The sequence below is a fragment of the Somniosus microcephalus genome, chromosome 11 (assembly GCF_052327205.1).
Source record: "Somniosus microcephalus isolate GS21.2 chromosome 11, FLI_Smic_1.0, whole genome shotgun sequence".
Classification (NCBI taxonomy): domain Eukaryota; kingdom Metazoa; phylum Chordata; class Chondrichthyes; order Squaliformes; family Somniosidae; genus Somniosus; species Somniosus microcephalus.
This window is the reverse complement of record NC_140997.1, coordinates 118,727,163-118,747,142: the sequence shown is the minus strand read 5'-3', so window position 1 is coordinate 118,747,142 and position 19,980 is coordinate 118,727,163. Positions and strand designations below refer to the sequence as shown.

At 61.0% G+C, this 19,980-nt stretch overlaps 1 protein-coding gene across 1 annotated transcript in view; it reads left to right on the top strand.

Annotated features, from left to right (window-relative positions):
- The window catches only part of LOC147110843 (voltage-dependent calcium channel subunit alpha-2/delta-2-like), a 2,842,873-nt gene that overhangs the window by 1,039,817 nt on the left and 1,783,076 nt on the right, over positions 1 to 19,980 (top strand). The window lies entirely within an intron of this gene.

The window sequence follows — 19,980 nt, the reverse complement described above, 5'->3', positions numbered from 1 at the left end:
TCTAGTCGTGTGTATCACTCATGTCTCTCTGATCGGGTGGGTCACTCGTGTCTCTCCGGTCGGGTGGGTCACTTGTGTCTTTGTCGGGTGTGTCACTCGTGTCTCTGGTCGGGTGGGTCATTCGTGTCTCTGGTCGGGTGGTCACTCGTGTCTCTGGTCGGGTGGGTCACTCGTATCTCTGGTCGGGTGGGTCACTCGTGTCTCTCTGGTCGGGTGTGTCACTCGTGTCTCTGGTGGGGTTGGTCACTCGTGTCTCTGGTCGGGTGGGTCACTCGTGTCTCTGGTCGGGTTGGTCACTCGTGTCTCTGGTCGGGTGGGTCACTCGTGTCTCTGGTCGGGTGGGTCACTCGTGTCTCTGGTCGGGTGGGTCACTCGTGTCTCTGGTCGGGTGGGTCACTCGTGTCTCTGGTCGGGTGTGTCACTCGTGTCTCTGGTCGGGTGTTTCACGAGTGTCTCTGGTCGTCTGGGTCACTCGTGTCTCTCTGGTCGGGTGGGTCACTCATGTCTCTGGTCGGGTGGGTCACTCGTGTCTCTGGTCGGATGGGTCACTTGTGTCTCCGGTCGGGTGGGTCACAAGCACCTCCGGTCGGGTGGGTCACTCGTGTCTCTGATCGGGTGGGTCACTCGTGTCTCTGGTCGTGTGGGTCACTCGTGTCTCTGGTTGGGTGCCTCACTCGTGTCTCGGGTCGGGTGGGTCACTAGTGTCTCTGTTCGTGTGGGTCACTCGTGTCTCTGGTCCGGTGGGTCACTCGTGTCCCTTGTCGGGTGGGTCATTCGTGTCTCTGGTCGGGTGGGTCACTCGTGTCTCTGGTCCGGTGGGTCACTCGTGTCCCTTGTCGGGTGGGTCACTCGTGTCTCTGGTCGGGTGGGTCACTCGTGTCTCTGGTCGGGTGGGTCACTCGTGTCTCCGGTCGGGTGTGTCACTCGTGTCTCCGGTCGGGTGGGTCACTCGTGTCTCTGGTCGGTGGGTCACTCGTGTCTCTGGTCGGGTGGGTCACTCGTGTCTCTGGTCCGGTGCGTCACTCGTGTCTCTGGTCGGGTGTGTCACTCTTCTCTCTGGTCGGGTGTGTCACTCGTGTCTCTGGTCGCCTGGGTCACTCGTGTCTCGGGTCGGGTGGGTCACTCGTGTCTCTGGTCGGGTGGGTCACTCGTGTCTCTTGTCGATGGGTCACTCGTGTCTCTGGTCGTGTGGGTCACTCGTGTCTCTGGTCGGGTGGGTCACTCGTGTCTCTGGTCGGGTGTGTCACTCGTGTCTCTGGTCGGGTGTGTCACTCGTATCTCTGGTCGCCTGGGTCACTCGTGCCTCGGGTCGGGTGGGTCACTCGTGTCTCTGGTCGGTGCGTCGCTCGTGTATCTTGTCGATGGGTCACTCGTGTCTCTGGTCGTGTGGGTCACTCGTGTCTCTGGTCGGGTGCGACACTCGTGTCTCTCTAGTCGGGTGGGTCACTCGTGTCTCTGGTCGGGTGGGTCACTCGTGTCTCAGGTCGGGTGGGTCACTTGTGTGTCTCTGGTCGGGTGGGTCACTCGTATCTCTGGTCGGGTGGGTCACTCGTGTCTCTCTGGTCGGGTGTGTCACTCGTGTCTCTGGTGGGGTTGGTCACTCGTGTCTCTGGTCGGGTGGGTCACTCGTGTCTCTGGTCGGGTTGGTCACTCGTGTCTCTGGTCGGGTGGGTCACTCGTGTCTCTGGTCGGGTGGGTCACTCGTGTCTCTGGTCGGGTGGGTCACTCGTGTCTCTGGTCGGGTGGGTCACTCGTGTCTCTGGTCGGGTGTGTCACTCGTGTCTCTGGTCGGGTGTTTCACTAGTGTCTCTGGTCGTCTGGGTCACTCGTGTCTCTCTGGTCGGGTGGGTCACTCATGTCTCTGGTCGGGTGGGTCACTCGTGTCTCTGGTCGGATGGGTCACTTGTGTCTCCGGTTGGCTGGGTCACAAGTATCTCCGGTCGGGTGGGTCACTCGTGTCTCTGATCGGGTGGGTCACTCGTGTCTCTGGTCGTGTGGGCCACTCGTGTCTCTGGTTGGGTGCCTCACTCGTGTCTCGGGTCAGGTGGGTCACTCGTGTCTCTGTTCGTGTGGGTCTCTCGCGTCTCTTTACTCGGGTGGCTCACTCGTGTCTCTGGTCATGTGGGTCACTCGTGTCTCTGGTCGGGTGGGTCACTCATGTCTCTGGTCGGGTGCGTCACTCGTGTCTCTCTAGTCGAGTGGGTCACTCGTGTCTCTGGTCGGGTGGGTCATTCATGTCTCTCTAGTCGTGTGTATCACTCATGTCTCTCTGATCGGGTGGGTCACTCGTGTCTCTCCGGTCGGGTGGGTCACTTGTGTCTTTGTCGGGTGTGTCACTCGTGTCTCTGGTCGGGTGGGTCATTCGTGTCTCTGGTCGGGTGGTCACTCGTGTCTCTGGTCGGGTGGGTCACTCGTATCTCTGGTCGGGTGGGTCACTCGTGTCTCTCTGGTCGGGTGTGTCACTCGTGTCTCTGGTGGGGTTGGTCACTCGTGTCTCTGGTCGGGTGGGTCACTCGTGTCTCTGGTCGGGTTGGTCACTCGTGTCTCTGGTCGGGTGGGTCACTCGTGTCTCTGGTCGGGTGGGTCACTCGTGTCTCTGGTCGGGTTGGTCACTCGTGTCTCTGGTCGGGTGGGTCACTCGTGTCTCTGGTCGGGTGGGTCACTCGTGTCTCTGGTCGGGTGGGTCACTCGTGTCTCTGGTCGGGTGGGTCACTAGTGTCTCTGTTCGTGTGGGTCACTCGTGTCTCTGGTCCGGTGGGTCACTCGTGTCCCTTGTCGGGTGGGTCATTCGTGTCTCTGGTCGGGTGGGTCACTCGTGTCTCTGGTCCGGTGGGTCACTCGTGTCCCTTGTCGGGTGGGTCACTCGTGTCTCTGGTCGGGTGGTCACTCGTGTCTCTCCGGTCGGGTGAGTCACTCGTGTCTCTCCGTTCGCATGGGTCACTCGTGTATCTGGTCGGGTGGGTCACTCGTGTCTCTATGTTTGGTTGGGACACTCGCCTCTCTGGTCGGTGGGTCACTCGTGTCTCTGGACGGGTGGGTCACTCGTGTCCCTTGTCGGGTGGGTCACTCGTGTCTCTGGTCGGGTGGGTGACTCGTGTCTCTGGTCGGGTGAGTCACTCGTGTCTCTCCGTTCGCGTGGGTCACTCGTGTCTCTGGTCGGGTGGGTCACTCGTGTCTCTATGTTTGGTTGGGACACTCGTCTCTCTGGTCGGTGGGTCACTCGTGTCTCTGGTCGGGTGGGTCACTCGTGTCTATGGTCCGGTGCGTCACTCATGTCTCTCCGGTCGGGTGAGTCACTCGTGTCTCTCCGGTCGTGTGGGTCACTCGTGTCTCCGGTCGGGTGGGTCACTCGTGTCTCTGGTCGGGTGGGTCACTCGTGTCTCCGGTCGGGTATGTCACTTGTGTCTCCGGTCGGGTGGGTCACTCGTGTCTCTGGTCGGTGGGTCACTCGTGTCTCTGGCCGGGTGGGTCACTCGTGTCTCTGGTCCGGTGCGTCACTCGTGTCTCTGGTCGGGTGTGTCACTCTTCTCTCTGGTCGGGTGTGTCACTCGTGTCTCTGGTCGCCTGGGTCACTCGTGTCTCGGGTCGGGTGGGTCACTCGTGTCTCTGGTCGGGTGGGTCACTCGTGTCTCTTGTCGATGGGTCACTCGTGTCTCTGGTCGTGTGGGTCACTCGTGTCTCTGGTCGGGTGGGTCACTCGTGTCTCTGGTCGGGTGTGTCACTTGTGTCTCTGGTCGGGTGTGTCACTCGTATCTCTGGTCGCCTGGGTCACTCGTGCCTCGGGTCGGGTGGGTCACTCGTGTCTCTGGTCGGTGCGTCGCTCGTGTATCTTGTCGATGGGTCACTCGTGTCTCTGGTCGAGTGGGTCACTCGTGTCTCTGGTCGGGTGCGACACTCGTGTCTCTCTAGTCGGGTGGGTCACTCGTGTCTCTGGTCGGGTGAGTCACTCGTGTCTCAGGTCGGGTGGGTCACTCGTGTGTCTCTGGTCGGGTGGGTCACTCGTATCTCTGGTCGGGTGGGTCACTCGTGTCTCTCTGGTCGGGTGTGTCACTCGTGTCTCTGGTGGGGTTGGTCACTCGTGTCTCTGGTCGGGTGGGTCACTCGTGTCTCTGGTCGGGTTGGTCACTCGTGTCTCTGGTCGGGTGGGTCACTCGTGTCTCTGGTCGGGTGGGTCACTCGTGTCTCTGGTCGGGTGTGTCACTCGTGTCTCGGGTCGGGTAGGTCACTCGTGTCTCTGTTCGTGTGGGTCACTTGTTCGTGTGGGTCACTCGTGTCTCTCCAGTCGGGTGGGTCACTCATGTCTCTGGTCGGGTGGGTCACTCGTGTCTCTCCGATCGGGTGGGTTATTCTGGTCGCTCCGTTCGTGTGTGTCACTCGTGTCTCTGGTCGGGTGGGTCACTCGTGGCGCTGGTGGGGTGGGTCAGTCGTGTCTCTGGTCGGGTGTGTCACTCGTGTCTCTGGTCGGTTGGGTCACTCATGTCCCTGGTCGGGTGGGTCCCTCGTGTCTCTCTGGTCGGGTGGGTCACTCGTGTCTCTGGTCGGGTGGGTCACTCGTGTCTCTGGTCGGGTGGGTCACTCGTGTCTCTGGTCAGGTGGGTCACTCGTGTCTCTGGTCGTGTGGGTCACTCGTGTCTCTTTGGTCGGGTGGGTCACTCGTGTCCCTGTTCGTGTGGCTCACTCGTGCCTCTCTGGTCGGGTGGCTCACTCGTGACTCTGGTCGGGTGGGTTTCTCGTGTCTCTGGTCAGGTGGGTCACTCGTATTTCTGGTCGGGTGGGTCACTCGTGTCTCTGGTCGGGTGGGTCACTCGTGCCTCTGGTCGGGTGGGTCACTTGTATCTCTGGTCATGTGGGTCACTCGTGTCTCTGGTCGGGTGGATCACTCGTGTCTCTGGTCGGGTGGGTCACTCGTGTCTCTGGTCGCGTGGGTCACTCGTGTCTCTTTGTTCGGGTGGGTCACTCGTGTCTCTGGTCGGGTGGGTCACTCGTGTCTCTGGTCGGGTGCGACACTCGTGTCTCTCAAGTCGGGTGGGTCACTCGTGTCTCTCTGGTCGGGAGGGTCACTCGTGTCTCTGGTCGGATAGGTCACTCGTGTCTCTAGTCGGGTGTGTCACTCGTGTCTCTCTGGTCGGGTGGTTCACTCGTGTCTCTCCAGTCGGCTGGGTCACTCGTGTCTCTTCGGTCGTGTGGGTCACTCGTGTCTCTGGTCGGGTGGATCACTCGTGTCTCTGATCGGGTGGGTCACTCGTGTCTCTTTGGTCGGGTGGGTCACTCGTGTCCCTGGTCGTGTGGGTCACTCGTGCCTCTCTGGTCGGGTGGGTCACTCGTGTCTCTCTAGTCTGGTGGGTCACTCATGCCTCTGGTCGGGTGGGTCACTCGTGTCTCTCCGGTCGGCTGGGTTATTCTTGTCACTCCGTTCGCGTGTGTCACTCGTGTCTCTGGTCGGGTGGGTCACTCGTGTCGCTGGTCGGGTGGGTCAGTCGTGTCTCTGGTCGGGTGTGTCACTCGTGTCTCTGGTCGGTTGGGTGACTCATGTCCCTGGTCGGGTGGGTCACTCGTGTCTCTGGTCGGCTGGGTCACTCGTGTCTCTGGTCGGGTGGGTCACTCGTGTCTCTGGTCAGGTGGGTCACTCGTGTCTCTGGTCGGGTGGGTCGCTCGTGTCTCTTTGGTCGGGTGGGTCTCTCGTGTCCCTGTTCGTGTGGGTCACTCGTGCCTCTCTGGTCGGTTGGCTCACTCGTGACTCTGTTCGGGTGGGTTACTCGTGTCTCTGGTCAGGTGGGTCACTCGTGTTTCTGGTCGGGTGGTTCACTCGTGTCTCTGGTCGGGTGGGTCACCCGTGTATCTTTGGTCGGGTGTGTCACTCATGTCTCTGGTTGGGTGGGTCACTCGTGTCTCTGCTGGGGTGGGTCACTCGTTTCTCTGGTCGGGTGGGTCACTCGTGTCTCTGGTCGGGTGGGTCACTCGTGTCTCTGGTCGGGTGGGTCACTCGTGTCTCTGTTCGGGTGGATCACTCGTGTCTCTGGTCGGGTGGGTCACTCGTGTCTCTGGTCAGGTGGGTCACTTGTATCTCTCGTCATGTGGGTCACTCGTGTCTCTGGTCGGGTGGGTCACTCGTGTCTCTGGTCGGGTGGGTCACTCGTGTCTCTGGTCGGGTGGCTCACTCGTGTCTCTGGTCGGCTGGGTCACTCGTGCCTCTGGTCGGCTGGGTCACTCGTGTCTCTGGTCAGGTGGGTCACTCGTGTCTCTGGTCGGGTGGGTCACTCGTGTCTCTTTGGTCGGGTGGGTCACTCGTGTCCCTGTTCGTGTGGGTCACTCGTGCCTCCCTGGTCGGGTGGCTCACTCGTGACTCTGTTCGGGTGGGTTACTCGTGTCTCTGGTCGGGTGCGTCACTCGTGTCTCTCTAGTCGTGTGTATCACTCGTGTCTCTCTGGTCGGGTGGGTCACTCGTGTCTCTCCGGTCGGGTGGGTGACTCTTGTCACTCCGTTCGTGTGTGTCAATCGTGTCTCTGGTTGGGTGGGTCACTCATGTCGCTGGTCGGGTGGGTCACTCGTGTCTCTCCGGTCGGGTGGGTGACTCTTGTCACTCCGTTCGTGTGTGTCAATCGTGTCTCCGGTCAAGTGGGTCACTCTTGTCTCTGGTCGGATGGGTCACTCGTGTCTCTCCGGTCATGTGGGTCACTCGTGTATCTGGTTGGGTGGGTCACTCGTGTCTCTGGTCGGTGGGTCACTCTTGCCTATGGTCGGGTGGGTCATTTGTGTCTCTGGTCGGGTGGGTCACTCTTGTCTCTTGTCGGGTGCGTCACTCCTGTCTCTGGTCGGGTGGGTCACTCGTGTCTCTGGTCGGGTGGTCACTCGTGTCTCTCATGTCGGGTGAGTCACTCGTGTCTCCCCGGTCGGGTGGGTCACTCGTGTCTCTGGTCGCGTGGGTCACTCGTGTCTCTGGTCGGGTGGGTCACTCGTGTCTCTTTGTTCGGGTGGGTCACTCGTGTCTCTGGTCGGGTGGGTCACTCGTGCATGTGGTCGGATGGGTCACTCTCTCTCTCTGGCCGGGTGGGCCACTCGTGTCTCTGGCCGGGTGGGTCACTCGTGTCTCTGGTCGCGTGCGTCACTCGTGTCTCTCAAGTCGGGTGGGTCACTCGTGTCTCTCTGGTCGGGTGGGTCACTCGTGTCTCTGGTCAGATGGGTCACTCCTGTCTCTGGTCGGGTGTGTCACTCGTGTCTCTGGTCGGTTGGGTCACTCATGTCCCTGGTCGGGTAGGTCCCTCGTGTCTCTCTGGTCATGTGGGTCACTCGTGTCTCTGGTCAGGTGGATCACTCGTGTCTCTGGTCTGGTGGGTCACTCGTGTATCTGGTCAGGTGGGTCACTCGTGTCTCTGGTCGGGTGGTCACTCGTGTCTCCGATTGGGTGGGTCACTCGTGTCTCTGGTCGGGTGGGTCACTCGTGTCTCTAAGGTTGGTTGGGACACTCGTGTCTCTGGTCGGTGGGTCACTCGTGTCTCTGGTCGGGTGGGTCACTCGTGTCTCCGATCAAGTGGGTCACTCTTGTCTCTGGTCGGATGGGTCACTCGTGTCTCTCCGGTCATGTGGGTCACTCGTGTATCTGGTTGGGTGGGTCACACATGTCTCTGGTCGGTGGGTCACTCTTGTCTATGGTCGGGTGGGTCATTCGTGTCTCTGGTCGGGTGGGTCACTCTTGTCTCTGGTCGGGTGGGTCACTCCTGTCTCTGGTCGGGTGGGTCACTCGTGTCTCTAGTCGGGTGGTCACTCGTGTCTCTCATGTCAGGTGAGTCACTCGTGTCTCTCCGGTCGGGTGGGTCACTCGTGTCTCTGGTCGCGTGGGTCACTCGTGTCTCTGGTCGGGTGGGTCACTCGTGTCTCTTTGTTCGGGTGGGTCACTCGTGTCTCTGGTTGGGTGGGTCACTCGTGTATGTGGTCGGATGGGTCACTCTCTCTCTCTGGCCGGGTGGGCCACTCGTGTCTCTGGTCGGGTGGGTCACTCGTGTCTCTGGTCGCGTGCGTCACTCGTGTCTCTCAAGTCGGGTGGGTCACTCGTGTCTCTCTGGTCGGGTGGGTCACTCGTGTCTCTGGTCAGATGGGTCACTCCTGTCTCTGATCGGGAGGGTCACTCGCGTGTCTCTGGTCGGGTGGGTCACTCCTGTCTCTGGTCGGGTGGGTCACTCGTGTCTCTGGTCGGGTGGTCACTCGTGTCTCTCATGTCGGGTGAGTCACTCGTGTCTCTCCGGTCGGGTGGGTCACTCGTGTCTCTGGTCGCGTGGGTCACTCGTGTCTCTGGTCGGGTGGGTCACTCGTGTCTCTTTGTTCGGGTGGGTCACTCGTGTCTCTGGTCGGGTGGGTCACTCGTGTATGTGGTCGGATGGGTCACTCTCTCTCTCTGGCCGGGTGGGCCACTCTTGTCTCTGGTCGGGTGGGTCACTCGTCTCTCTGGTCGCGTGCGTCACTCGTGTCTCTCAAGTCGGGTGGGTCACTCGTGTCTCTCTGGTCGGGTGGGTCACTCGTGTCTCTGGTCAGATGGGTCACTCCTGTCTCTGGTCGGGAGGGTCACTCGGCTGTCTCTGGTCGGGTGTGTCACTCGTGTCTCTGGTCGGGTGTGTCACTCGTGTCTCGGGTCGGGTAGGTCACTCGTGTCTCTGTTCGTGTGGGTCACTTGTTCGTGTGGGTCACTCGTGTCTCTCCAGTCGGGTGGGTCACTCATGTCTCTGGTCGGGTGGGTCACTCGTGTCTCTCCGGTCGGGTGGGTTATTCTGGTCACTCCGTTCGTGTGTGTCACTCGCGTCTCTGGTCGGGTGGGTCACTCGTGTCGCTGGTGGGGTGGTTCAGTCGTGTCTCTGGTCGGGTGTGTCACTCGTGTCTCTGGTCGGTTGGGTCACTCATGTCCCTGGTCGGGTGGGTCCCTCGTGTCTCTCTGGTCGGGTGGGTCACTCGTGTCTCTGGTCGGGTGGGTCACTCGTGTCTCTGGTCGGGTGGGTCACTCGTGTCTCTGGTCAGGTGGGTCACTCGTGTCTCTGGTCGTGTGGGTCACTCGTGTCTCTTTGGTCGGGTGGGTCACTCGTGTCCCTGTTCGTGTGGCTCACTCGTGCCTCTCTGGTCGGGTGGCTCACTCGTGACTCTGGTCGGGTGGCTTTCTCGTGTCTCTGGTCAGGTGGGTCACTCGTATTTCTGGTCGGGTGGGTCACTCGTGTCTCTGGTCGGGTGGGTCACTCGTGTCTCTGGTCGGGTGGGCCACTTGTATCTCTGGTCATGTGGGTCACTCGTGTCTCTGGTCGGGTGGATCACTCGTGTCTCTGGTCGGGTGGGTCACTCGTGTCTCTAGTCGGGTGGTCACTCGTGTCTCTCATGTCAGGTGAGTCACTCGTGTCTCTCCGGTCGGGTGGGTCACTCGTGTCTCTGGTCGCGTGGGTCACTCGTGTCTCTGGTCGGGTGGGTCACTCGTGTCTCTTTGTTCGGGTGGGTCACTCGTGTCTCTGGTTGGGTGGGTCACTCGTGTATGTGGTCGGATGGGTCACTCTCTCTCTCTGGCCGGGTGGGCCACTCGTGTCTCTGGTCGGGTGGGTCACTCGTGTCTCTGGTCGCGTGCGTCACTCGTGTCTCTCAAGTCGGGTGGGTCACTCGTGTCTCTCTGGTCGGGTGGGTCACTCGTGTCTCTGGTCAGATGGGTCACTCCTGTCTCTGATCGGGAGGGTCACTCGCGTGTCTCTGGTCGGGTGGGTCACTCCTGTCTCTGGTCGGGTGGGTCACTCGTGTCTCTGGTCGGGTGGTCACTCGTGTCTCTCATGTCGGGTGAGTCACTCGTGTCTCTCCGGTCGGGTGGGTCACTCGTGTCTCTGGTCGCGTGGGTCACTCGTGTCTCTGGTCGGGTGGGTCACTCGTGTCTCTTTGTTCGGGTGGGTCACTCGTGTCTCTGGTCGGGTGGGTCACTCGTGTATGTGGTCGGATGGGTCACTCTCTCTCTCTGGCCGGGTGGGCCACTCTTGTCTCTGGTCGGGTGGGTCACTCGTCTCTCTGGTCGCGTGCGTCACTCGTGTCTCTCAAGTCGGGTGGGTCACTCGTGTCTCTCTGGTCGGGTGGGTCACTCGTGTCTCTGGTCAGATGGGTCACTCCTGTCTCTGGTCGGGAGGGTCACTCGGCTGTCTCTGGTCGGGTGTGTCACTCGTGTCTCTGGTCGGGTGTGTCACTCGTGTCTCGGGTCGGGTAGGTCACTCGTGTCTCTGTTCGTGTGGGTCACTTGTTCGTGTGGGTCACTCGTGTCTCTCCAGTCGGGTGGGTCACTCATGTCTCTGGTCGGGTGGGTCACTCGTGTCTCTCCGGTCGGGTGGGTTATTCTGGTCACTCCGTTCGTGTGTGTCACTCGCGTCTCTGGTCGGGTGGGTCACTCGTGTCGCTGGTGGGGTGGTTCAGTCGTGTCTCTGGTCGGGTGTGTCACTCGTGTCTCTGGTCGGTTGGGTCACTCATGTCCCTGGTCGGGTGGGTCCCTCGTGTCTCTCTGGTCGGGTGGGTCACTCGTGTCTCTGGTCGGGTGGGTCACTCGTGTCTCTGGTCGGGTGGGTCACTCGTGTCTCTGGTCAGGTGGGTCACTCGTGTCTCTGGTCGTGTGGGTCACTCGTGTCTCTTTGGTCGGGTGGGTCACTCGTGTCCCTGTTCGTGTGGCTCACTCGTGCCTCTCTGGTCGGGTGGCTCACTCGTGACTCTGGTCGGGTGGCTTTCTCGTGTCTCTGGTCAGGTGGGTCACTCGTATTTCTGGTCGGGTGGGTCACTCGTGTCTCTGGTCGGGTGGGTCACTCGTGTCTCTGGTCGGGTGGGCCACTTGTATCTCTGGTCATGTGGGTCACTCGTGTCTCTGGTCGGGTGGATCACTCGTGTCTCTGGTCGGGTGGGTCACTCGTGTCTCTGGTCGCGTGGGTCACTCGTGTCTCTTTGTTCGGGTGGGTCACTCGTGTCTCTGGTCGGGTGGGTCACTCGTGTCTCTGGTCGGGTGCAACACTCGTGTCTCTCAAGTCGGGTGGGTCACTCGTGTCTCTCTGGTCGGGTGGGTCACTCGTGTCTCTGGTCGGATAGGTCACTCGTGTCTCTAGTCGGGTGTGTCACTCGTGTCTCTCTGGTCGGGTGGTTCACTCGTGTCTCTCCGGTCGGCTGGGTCACTCGTGTCTCTTCGGTCGTGTGGGTCACTCGTGTCTCTGGTCGGGTGGGTCACTCGTGTCTCTGATCGGGTGGGTCACTCGTGTCTCTTTGGTCGGGTGGGTCACTCGTGTCCCTGGTCGTGTGGGTCACTCGTGCCTCTCTGGTCGGGTGGGTCACTCGTGCCTCTGGTCGGGTGTGTCACTCGTGTCTCTGGTCGGGTGGTCACTGGTGTCTCTGGTCGGGTGTTCACTCGTGTCTCCGATTGGGTGGGTCACTCGTGTCTCTGGTCGGGTGGGTCACTCGTGTCTCTATGGTTGGTTGGGACACTCGTGTCTCTGGTCGGTGGGACACTCGTGTCTCTGGTCAGTGGGTCACTCGTGTCTCTGGTCGGGTGTGTCACTCGTGTCTCTGATCGGGTGGGTCACTCGTGTCTCTCTAGTCGGGTAGGTCACTCATGCCTCTGGTCGGGTGGGTCACTCGTGTCTCTCCGGTCGGGTGGGTTATTCTTGTCATTCCGTTCGCGTGTGTCACTCGTGTCTCTGGTCGGGTGGGTCACTCGTGTCGCTGGTCGGGTGGGTCAGTCGTGTCTCTGGTCGGGTGTGTCACTCGTGTCTCTGGTCGGTTGGGTGACTCATGTCCCTGGTCGGGTGGGTCACTCGTGTCTCTGGTCGGCTGGGTCACTCGTGTCTCTGGTCGGGTGGGTCACTCGTGTCTCTGGTCGGGTGGGTCGCTCGTGTCTCTTTGGTCGGGTGGGTCTCTCGTGTCCCTGTTCGTGTGGGTCACTCGTGCCTCTCTGGTCGGTTGGCTCACTCGTGACTCTGTTCGGGTGGGTTACTCGTGTCTCTGGTCAGGTGGGTCACTTGTGTTTCTGGTCGGGTGGTTCACTCGTGTCTCTGGTCGGGTGGGTCACCCGTGTATCTTTGGTCGGGTGTGTCACTCATGTCTCTGGTTGGGTGGGTCACTCGTGTCTCTGCTGGGGTGGGTCACTCGTGTCTCTGGTCGGGTGGGTCACTCGTGTCTCTGGTCGGGTGTGTCACTCGTGTCTCTGGTCGGGTGGGTCACTCGTGTCTCTGTTCGGGTGGATCACTCGTGTCTCTGGTCGGGTGGGTCACTCGTGTCTCTTTGGTCGGGTGGGTCACTCGTGTCCCTGGTCGTGTGGGTCACTCGTGCCTCTCTGGTCGGGTGGGTCACTCGTGCCTCTGGTCGGGTGTGTCACTCGTGTCTCTGGTCGGGTGGTCACTGGTGTCTCTGGTCGGGTGTTCACTCGTGTCTCCGATTGGGTGGGTCACTCGTGTCTCTGGTCGGGTGGGTCACTCGTGTCTCTATGGTTGGTTGGGACACTCGTGTCTCTGGTCGGTGGGACACTCGTGTCTCTGGTCAGTGGGTCACTCGTGTCTCTGGTCGGGTGTGTCACTCGTGTCTCTGATCGGGTGGGTCACTCGTGTCTCTCTAGTCGGGTAGGTCACTCATGCCTCTGGTCGGGTGGGTCACTCGTGTCTCTCCGGTCGGGTGGGTTATTCTTGTCATTCCGTTCGCGTGTGTCACTCGTGTCTCTGGTCGGGTGGGTCACTCGTGTCGCTGGTCGGGTGGGTCAGTCGTGTCTCTGGTCGGGTGTGTCACTCGTGTCTCTGGTCGGTTGGGTGACTCATGTCCCTGGTCGGGTGGGTCACTCGTGTCTCTGGTCGGCTGGGTCACTCGTGTCTCTGGTCGGGTGGGTCACTCGTGTCTCTGGTCGGGTGGGTCGCTCGTGTCTCTTTGGTCGGGTGGGTCTCTCGTGTCCCTGTTCGTGTGGGTCACTCGTGCCTCTCTGGTCGGTTGGCTCACTCGTGACTCTGTTCGGGTGGGTTACTCGTGTCTCTGGTCAGGTGGGTCACTTGTTTTTCTGGTCGGGTGGTTCACTCGTGTCTCTGGTCGGGTGGGTCACCCGTGTATCTTTGGTCGGGTGTGTCACTCATGTCTCTGGTTGGGTGGGTCACTCGTGTCTCTGCTGGGGTGGGTCACTCGTGTCTCTGGTCGGGTGGGTCACTCGTGTCTCTGGTCGGGTGTGTCACTCGTGTCTCTGGTCGGGTGGGTCACTCGTGTCTCTGTTCGGGTGGATCACTCGTGTCTCTGGTCGGGTGGGTCACTCGTGTCTCTGGTCAGGTGGGTCACTTGTATCTCTCGTCATGTGGGTCACTCGTGTCTCTGGTCGGGTGGGTCACTCGTGTCTCTGGTCGGGTGGCTCACTCGTGTCTCTGGTCGGGTGGCTCACTCGTGTCTCTGGTCGGCTGGGTCACTCGTGTCTCTGGTCGGGTGGGTCACTCGTGTCTCTGGTCAGGTGGGTCACTCGTGTCTCTGGTCGGGTGGGTCACTCGTGTCTCTTTGGTCGGGTGGGTCACTCGTGTCCCTGTTCGTGTGGGTCACTCGTGCCTCTCTGGTCGGGTGGCTCACTCGTGACTCTGTTCGGGTGGGTTACTCGTGTCTCTGGTCGGGTGCGTCACTCGTGTCTCTCTAGTCGTGTGTATCACTCGTGTCTCTCTGGTCGGGTGGGTCACTCGTGTCTCTCCGGTCGGGTGGGTGACTCTTGTCACTCCGTTCGTGTGTGTCAATCGTGTCTCTGGTTGGGTGGGTCACTCGTGTCGCTGGTCGGGTGGGTCAGTCGTGTCTCTTGTCGGGTGTGTCACTCGTGTCTCTGGTCGGTTGGGTCCCTCGTGTCCCTGGTCGGGTAGGTCCCTCGTGTCTCTCTGGTCGGCTGGGTCAATCGTGTCTCTGGTCGGGTGGTCACTCGTGTCTTCGATTGGGTGGGTCACTCGTGTCTCTGGTCGGGTGGGTCACTCGTGTCTCTAAGGTTGGTTGGGACACTCGTGTCTCTGGTCGGTGGGTCACTCGTGTCTCTGGTCGGGTGGGTCACTCGTGTCTCTGGTCAAGTGGGTCACTCTTGTCTCTGGTCGGATGGGTCACTCGTGTCTCTCCGGTCATGTGGGTCACTCGTGTATCTGGTTGGGTGGGTCACTCGTGTCTCTGGTCGGTGGGTCACTCTTGTCTATGGTCGGGTGGGTCATTCGTGTCTCTGGTCGGGTGGGTCACTCTTGTCTCTGGTCGGGTGGGTCACTCCTGTCTCTGGTCGGGTGGGTCACTCGTGTCTCTGGTCGGGTGGTCACTCGTGTCTCTCATGTCGGGTGAGTCACTCGTGTCTCTCCGGTCGGGTGGGTCACTCGTGTCTCTGGTCGCGTGGGTCACTCGTGTCTCTGGTCGGGTGGGTCACTCGTGTCTCTTTGTTCGGGTGGGTCACTCGTGTCTCTGGTTGGGTGGGTCACTCGTGTATGTGGTCGGATGGGTCACTCTCTCTCTCTGGCCGGGTGGGCCACTCGTGTCTCTGGTCGGGTGGGTCACTCGTGTCTCTGGTCGCGTGCGTCACTCGTGTCTCTCAAGTCGGGTGGGTCACTCGTGTCTCTCTGGTCGGGTGGGTCACTCGTGTCTCTGGTCAGATGGGTCACTCCTGTCTCTGATCGGGAGGGTCACTCGCGTGTCTCTGGTCGGGTGGGTCACTCCTGTCTCTGGTCGGGTGGGTCACTCGTGTCTCTGGTCGGGTGGTCACTCGTGTCTCTCATGTCGGGTGAGTCACTCGTGTCTCTCCGGTCGGGTGGGTCACTCGTGTCTCTGGTCGCGTGGGTCACTCGTGTCTCTGGTCGGCTGGGTCACTCGTGTCTCTTTGTTCGGGTGGGTCACTCGTGTCTCTGGTCGGGTGGGTCACTCATGTATGTGGTCGGATGGGTCACTCTCTCTCTCTGGCCGGGTGGGCCACTCGTGTCTCTGGTCGGGTGGGTCACTCGTCTCTCTGGTCGCGTGCGTCACTCGTGTCTCTCAAGTCGGGTGGGTCACTCGTGTCTCTCTGGTCGGGTGGGTCACTCGTGTCTCTGGTCAGATGGGTCACTCCTGTCTCTGGTCGGGAGGGTCACTCGGGTGTCTCTGGTCGGGTGTGTCACTCGTGTCTCTGGTCGGGTGTGTCACTCGTGTCTCGGGTCGGGTAGGTCACTCGTGTCTCTGTTCGTGTGGGTCACTTGTTCGTGTGGGTCACTCGTGTCTCTCCAGTCGGGTGGGTCACTCATGTCTCTGGTCGGGTGGGTCACTCGTGTCTCTCCGGTCGGGTGGGTTATTCTGGTCACTCCGTTCGTGTGTGTCACTCGTGTCTCTGGTCGGTTGGGTCACTCATGTCCCTGGTCGGGTGGGTCCCTCGTGTCTCTCTGGTCGGGTGGGTCACTCGTGTCTCTGGTCGGGTGGGTCACTCGTGTCTCTGGTCGGGTGGGTCACTCGTGTCTCTGGTCAGGTGGGTCACTCGTGTCTCTGGTCGTGTGGGTCACTCGTGTCTCTTTGGTCGGGTGGGTCACTCGTGTCCCTGTTCGTGTGGCTCACTCGAGCCTCTCTGGTCGGGTGGCTCACTCGTGACTCTGGTCGGGTGGGTTTCTCGTGTCTCTGGTCAGGTGGGTCACTCGTATTTCTGGTCGGGTGGGTCACTCGTGTCTCTGGTCGGGTGGGTCACTCGTGTCTCTGGTCGGGTGGGCCACTTGTATCTCTGGTCATGTGGGTCACTCGTGTCTCTGGTCGGGTGGATCACTCGTGTCTCTGGTCGGGTGGGTCACTCGTGTCTCTGGTCGCGTGGGTCACTCGTGTCTCTTTGTTCGGGTGGGTCACTCGTGTCTCTGGTCGGGTGGGTCACTCGTGTCTCTGGTCGGGTGCAACACTCGTGTCTCTCAAGTCGGGTGGGTCACTCGTGTCTCTCTGGTCGGGTGGGTCACTCGTGTCTCTGGTCGGATAGGTCACTCGTGTCTCTAGTCGGGTGTGTCACTCGTGTCTCTCTGGTCGGGTGGTTCACTCGTGTCTCTCCGGTCGGCTGGGTCACTCGTGTCTCTTCGGTCGTGTGGGTCACTCGTGTCTCTGGTCGGGTGGGTCACTCGTGTCTCTGATCGGGTGGGTCACTCGTGTCTCTTTGGTCGGGTGGGTCACTCGTGTCCCTGGTCGTGTGGGTCACTCGTGCCTCTCTGGTCGGGTGGGTCACTCGTGCCTCTGGTCGGGTGTGTCACTCGTGTCTCTGGTCGGGTGGTCACTGGTGTCTCTGGTCGGGTGTTCACTCGTGTCTCCGATTGGGTGGGTCACTCGTGTCTCTGGTCGGGTGGGTCACTCGTGTCTCTATGGTTGGTTGGGACACTCGTGTCTCTGGTCGGTGGGACACTCGTGTCTCTGGTCAGTGGGTCACTCGTGTCTCTGGTCGGGTGTGTCACTCGTGTCTCTGATCGGGTGGGTCACTCGTGTCTCTCTAGTCGGGTAGGTCACTCATGCCTCTGGTCGGGTGGGTCACTCGTGTCTCTCCGGTCGGGTGGGTTATTCTTGTCATTCCGTTCGCGTGTGTCACTCGTGTCTCTGGTCGGGTGGGTCACTCGTGTCGCTGGTCGGGTGGGTCAGTCGTGTCTCTGGTCGGGTGTGTCACTCGTGTCTCTGGTCGGTTGGGTGACTCATGTCCCTGGTCGGGTGGGTCACTCGTGTCTCTGGTCGGCTGGGTCACTCGTGTCTCTGGTCGGGTGGGTCACTCGTGTCTCTGGTCAGGTGGGTCACTCGTGTCTCTGGTCGGGTGGGTCGCTCGTGTCTCTTTGGTCGGGTGGGTCTCTCGTGTCCCTGTTCGTGTGGGTCACTCGTGCCTCTCTGGTCGGTTGGCTCACTCGTGACTCTGTTCGGGTGGGTTACTCGTGTCTCTGGTCAGGTGGGTCACTTGTGTTTCTGGTCGGGTGGTTCACTCGTGTCTCTGGTCGGGTGGGTCACCCGTGTATCTTTGGTCGGGTGTGTCACTCATGTCTCTGGTTGGGTGGGTCACTCGTGTCTCTGCTGGGGTGGGTCACTCGTGTCTCTGGTCGGGTGGGTCACTCGTGTCTCTGGTCGGGTGTGTCACTCGTGTCTCTGGTCGGGTGGGTCACTCGTGTCTCTGTTCGGGTGGATCACTCGTGTCTCTGGTCGGGTGGGTCACTCGTGTCTCTGGTCAGGTGGGTCACTTGTATCTCTCGTCATGTGGGTCACTCGTGTCTCTGGTCGGGTGGGTCACTCGTGTCTCTGGTCGGGTGGCTCACTCGTGTCTCTGGTCGGGTGGCTCACTCGTGTCTCTGGTCGGCTGGGTCACTCGTGTCTCTGGTCGGGTGGGTCACTCGTGTCTCTGGTCAGGTGGGTCACTCGTGTCTCTGGTCGGGTGGGTCACTCGTGTCTCTTTGGTCGGGTGGGTCACTCGTGTCCCTGTTCGTGTGGGTCACTCGTGCCTCTCTGGTCGGGTGGCTCACTCGTGACTCTGTTCGGGTGGGTTACTCGTGTCTCTGGTCGGGTGCGTCACTCGTGTCTCTCTAGTCGTGTGTATCACTCGTGTCTCTCTGGTCGGGTGGGTCACTCGTGTCTCTCCGGTCGGGTGGGTGACTCTTGTCACTCCGTTCGTGTGTGTCAATCGTGTCTCTGGTTGGGTGGGTCACTCGTGTCGCTGGTCGGGTGGGTCAGTCGTGTCTCTTGTCGGGTGTGTCACTCGTGTCTCTGGTCGGTTGGGTCCCTCGTGTCCCTGGTCGGGAAGGTCCCTCGTGTCTCTCTGGTCGGCTGGGTCAATCGTGTCTCTGGTCGGGTGGTCACTCGTGTCTTCGATTGGGTGGGTCACTCGTGTCTCTGGTCGGGTGGGTCACTCGTGTCTCTAAGGTTGGTTGGGACACTCGTGTCTCTGGTCGGTGGGTCACTCGTGTCTCTGGTCGGGTGGGTCACTCGTGTCTCTGGTCAAGTGGGTCACTCTTGTCTCTGGTCGGATGGGTCACTCGTGTCTCTCCGGTCATGTGGGTCACTCGTGTATCTGGTTGGGTGGGTCACTCGTGTCTCTGGTCGGTGGGTCACTCTTGTCTATGGTCGGGTGGGTCATTCGTGTCTCTGGTCGGGTGGGTCACTCTTGTCTCTGGTCGGGTGGGTCACTCCTGTCTCTGGTCGGGTGGGTCACTCGTGTCTCTGGTCGGGTGGTCACTCGTGTCTCTCATGTCGGGTGAGTCACTCGTGTCTCTCCGGTCGGGTGGGTCACTCGTGTCTCTGGTCGCGTGGGTCACTCGTGTCTCTGGTCGGGTGGGTCACTCGTGTCTCTTTGTTCGGCTGGGTCACTCGTGTATGTGGTCGGATGGGTCACTCTCTCTCTCTGGCCGGGTGGGCCACTCGTGTCTCTGGTCGGGTGGGTCACTCGTGTCTCTGGTCGCGTGCGTCACTCGTGTCTCTCAAGTCGGGTGGGTCACTCGTGTCTCTCTGGTCGGGTGGGTCAGTCGTGTCTCTGGTCAGATGGGTCACTCCTGTCTCTGATCGGGAGGGTCACTCGCGTGTCTCTGGTCGGGTGGGTCACTCCTGTCTCTGGTCGGGTGGGTCACTCGTGTCTCTGGTCGGGTGGTCACTCGTGTCTCTCATGTCGGGTGAGTCACTCGTGTCTCTCCGGTCGGGTGGGTCACTCGTGTCTCTGGTCGCGTGGGTCACTCGTGTCTCTGGTCGGGTGGGTCACTCGTGTCTCTTTGTTCGGGTGGGTCACTCGTGTCTCTGGTCGGGTGGGTCACTCGTGTCTCTGGTCGCGTGGGTCACTCGTGTCTCTGGTCGGGTGGGTCACTCGTGTCTCTTTGTTCGGGTGGGTCACTCGTGTCTCTGGTTGGGTGGGTCACTCGTGTATGTGGTCGGATGGGTCACTCTCTCTCTCTGGCCGGGTGGGCCACTCGTGTCTCTGGTCGGGTGGGTCACTCGTGTCTCTGGTCGCGTGCGTCACTCATGTCTCTCAAGTCGGGTGGGTCACTCGTGTCTCTCTGGTCGGGTGGGTCACTCGTGTCTCTGGTCAGATGGGTCACTTCTGTCTCTGGTCGGGAGGGTCACTCGCGTGTCTCTGGTCGGGTGGGTCACTCCTGTCTCTGGTCGGGTGGGTCACTCGTGTCTCTGGTCGGGTGGTCACTCGTGTCTCTCATGTCGGGTGAGTCACTCGTGTCTCTCCGGTCGGGTGGGTCACTTGTGTCTCTGGTCGCGTGGGTCACTCGTGTCTCTGGTCGGGTGGGTCACTCGTGTCTCTTTGTTCGGGTGGGTCACTCGTGTCTCTGGTCGGGTGGGTCACTCGTGTATGTGGTCGGATGGGTCACTCTCTCTCTCTGGCCGGGTGGGCCACTCGTGTCTCTGGTCGGGTGGGTCACTCGTGTCTCTGGTCGCGTGCGTCACTCGTGTCTCTCAAGTCGGGTGGGTCACTCGTGTCTCTCTGGTCGGGTGGGTCACTCGTGTCTCTGGTCAGATGGGTCACTCCTGTCTCTGGTCGGGAGGGTCACTCGCGTGTCTCTGGTCGGGTGGGTCACTCGTGTCTCTCCGGTCGTGTGGGTCACTCGTGTCTCTGGTCGGGTGGGTCACTCATATCTCTGGTCGGGTGTGTCATTCATGTCTCTGGTCGGGTGGGTCACTCGTGTCTCTGGTCGGGTGGGTCACTCCTGTCTCTGGTCGGGTGGGTCACTCGCGTGTCTCTGGTCGGGTGGGTCACTCGTGTCTCTGGTCAGGTGGGTCACTTGTGTCTCTGGTCGGCTGGGTCACTCGTGTCTCTGGTCGGGTGGGTCACTCGTGTCTCTGGTCGGGTGGGTCACTCGTGTCTCTGGTCAGGTGGGTCACTCGTGTCTCTGGTCGGATGGGTCACTCGTGTCTCTGGTCGGGTGGGTCACTCGTGTCTCTGGTCGGTGGTTCCCTCGTGTCTCTGGTCGGGTGGGTCACTCGTGTCTCGGGTCGGGTGGGCCACTCTTGTCTCTGGTCGGGTGGGTCACTCGTGTCTCGGGTCGGGTGGGTCACTTGTGTCTCTGTTAGGGTGGG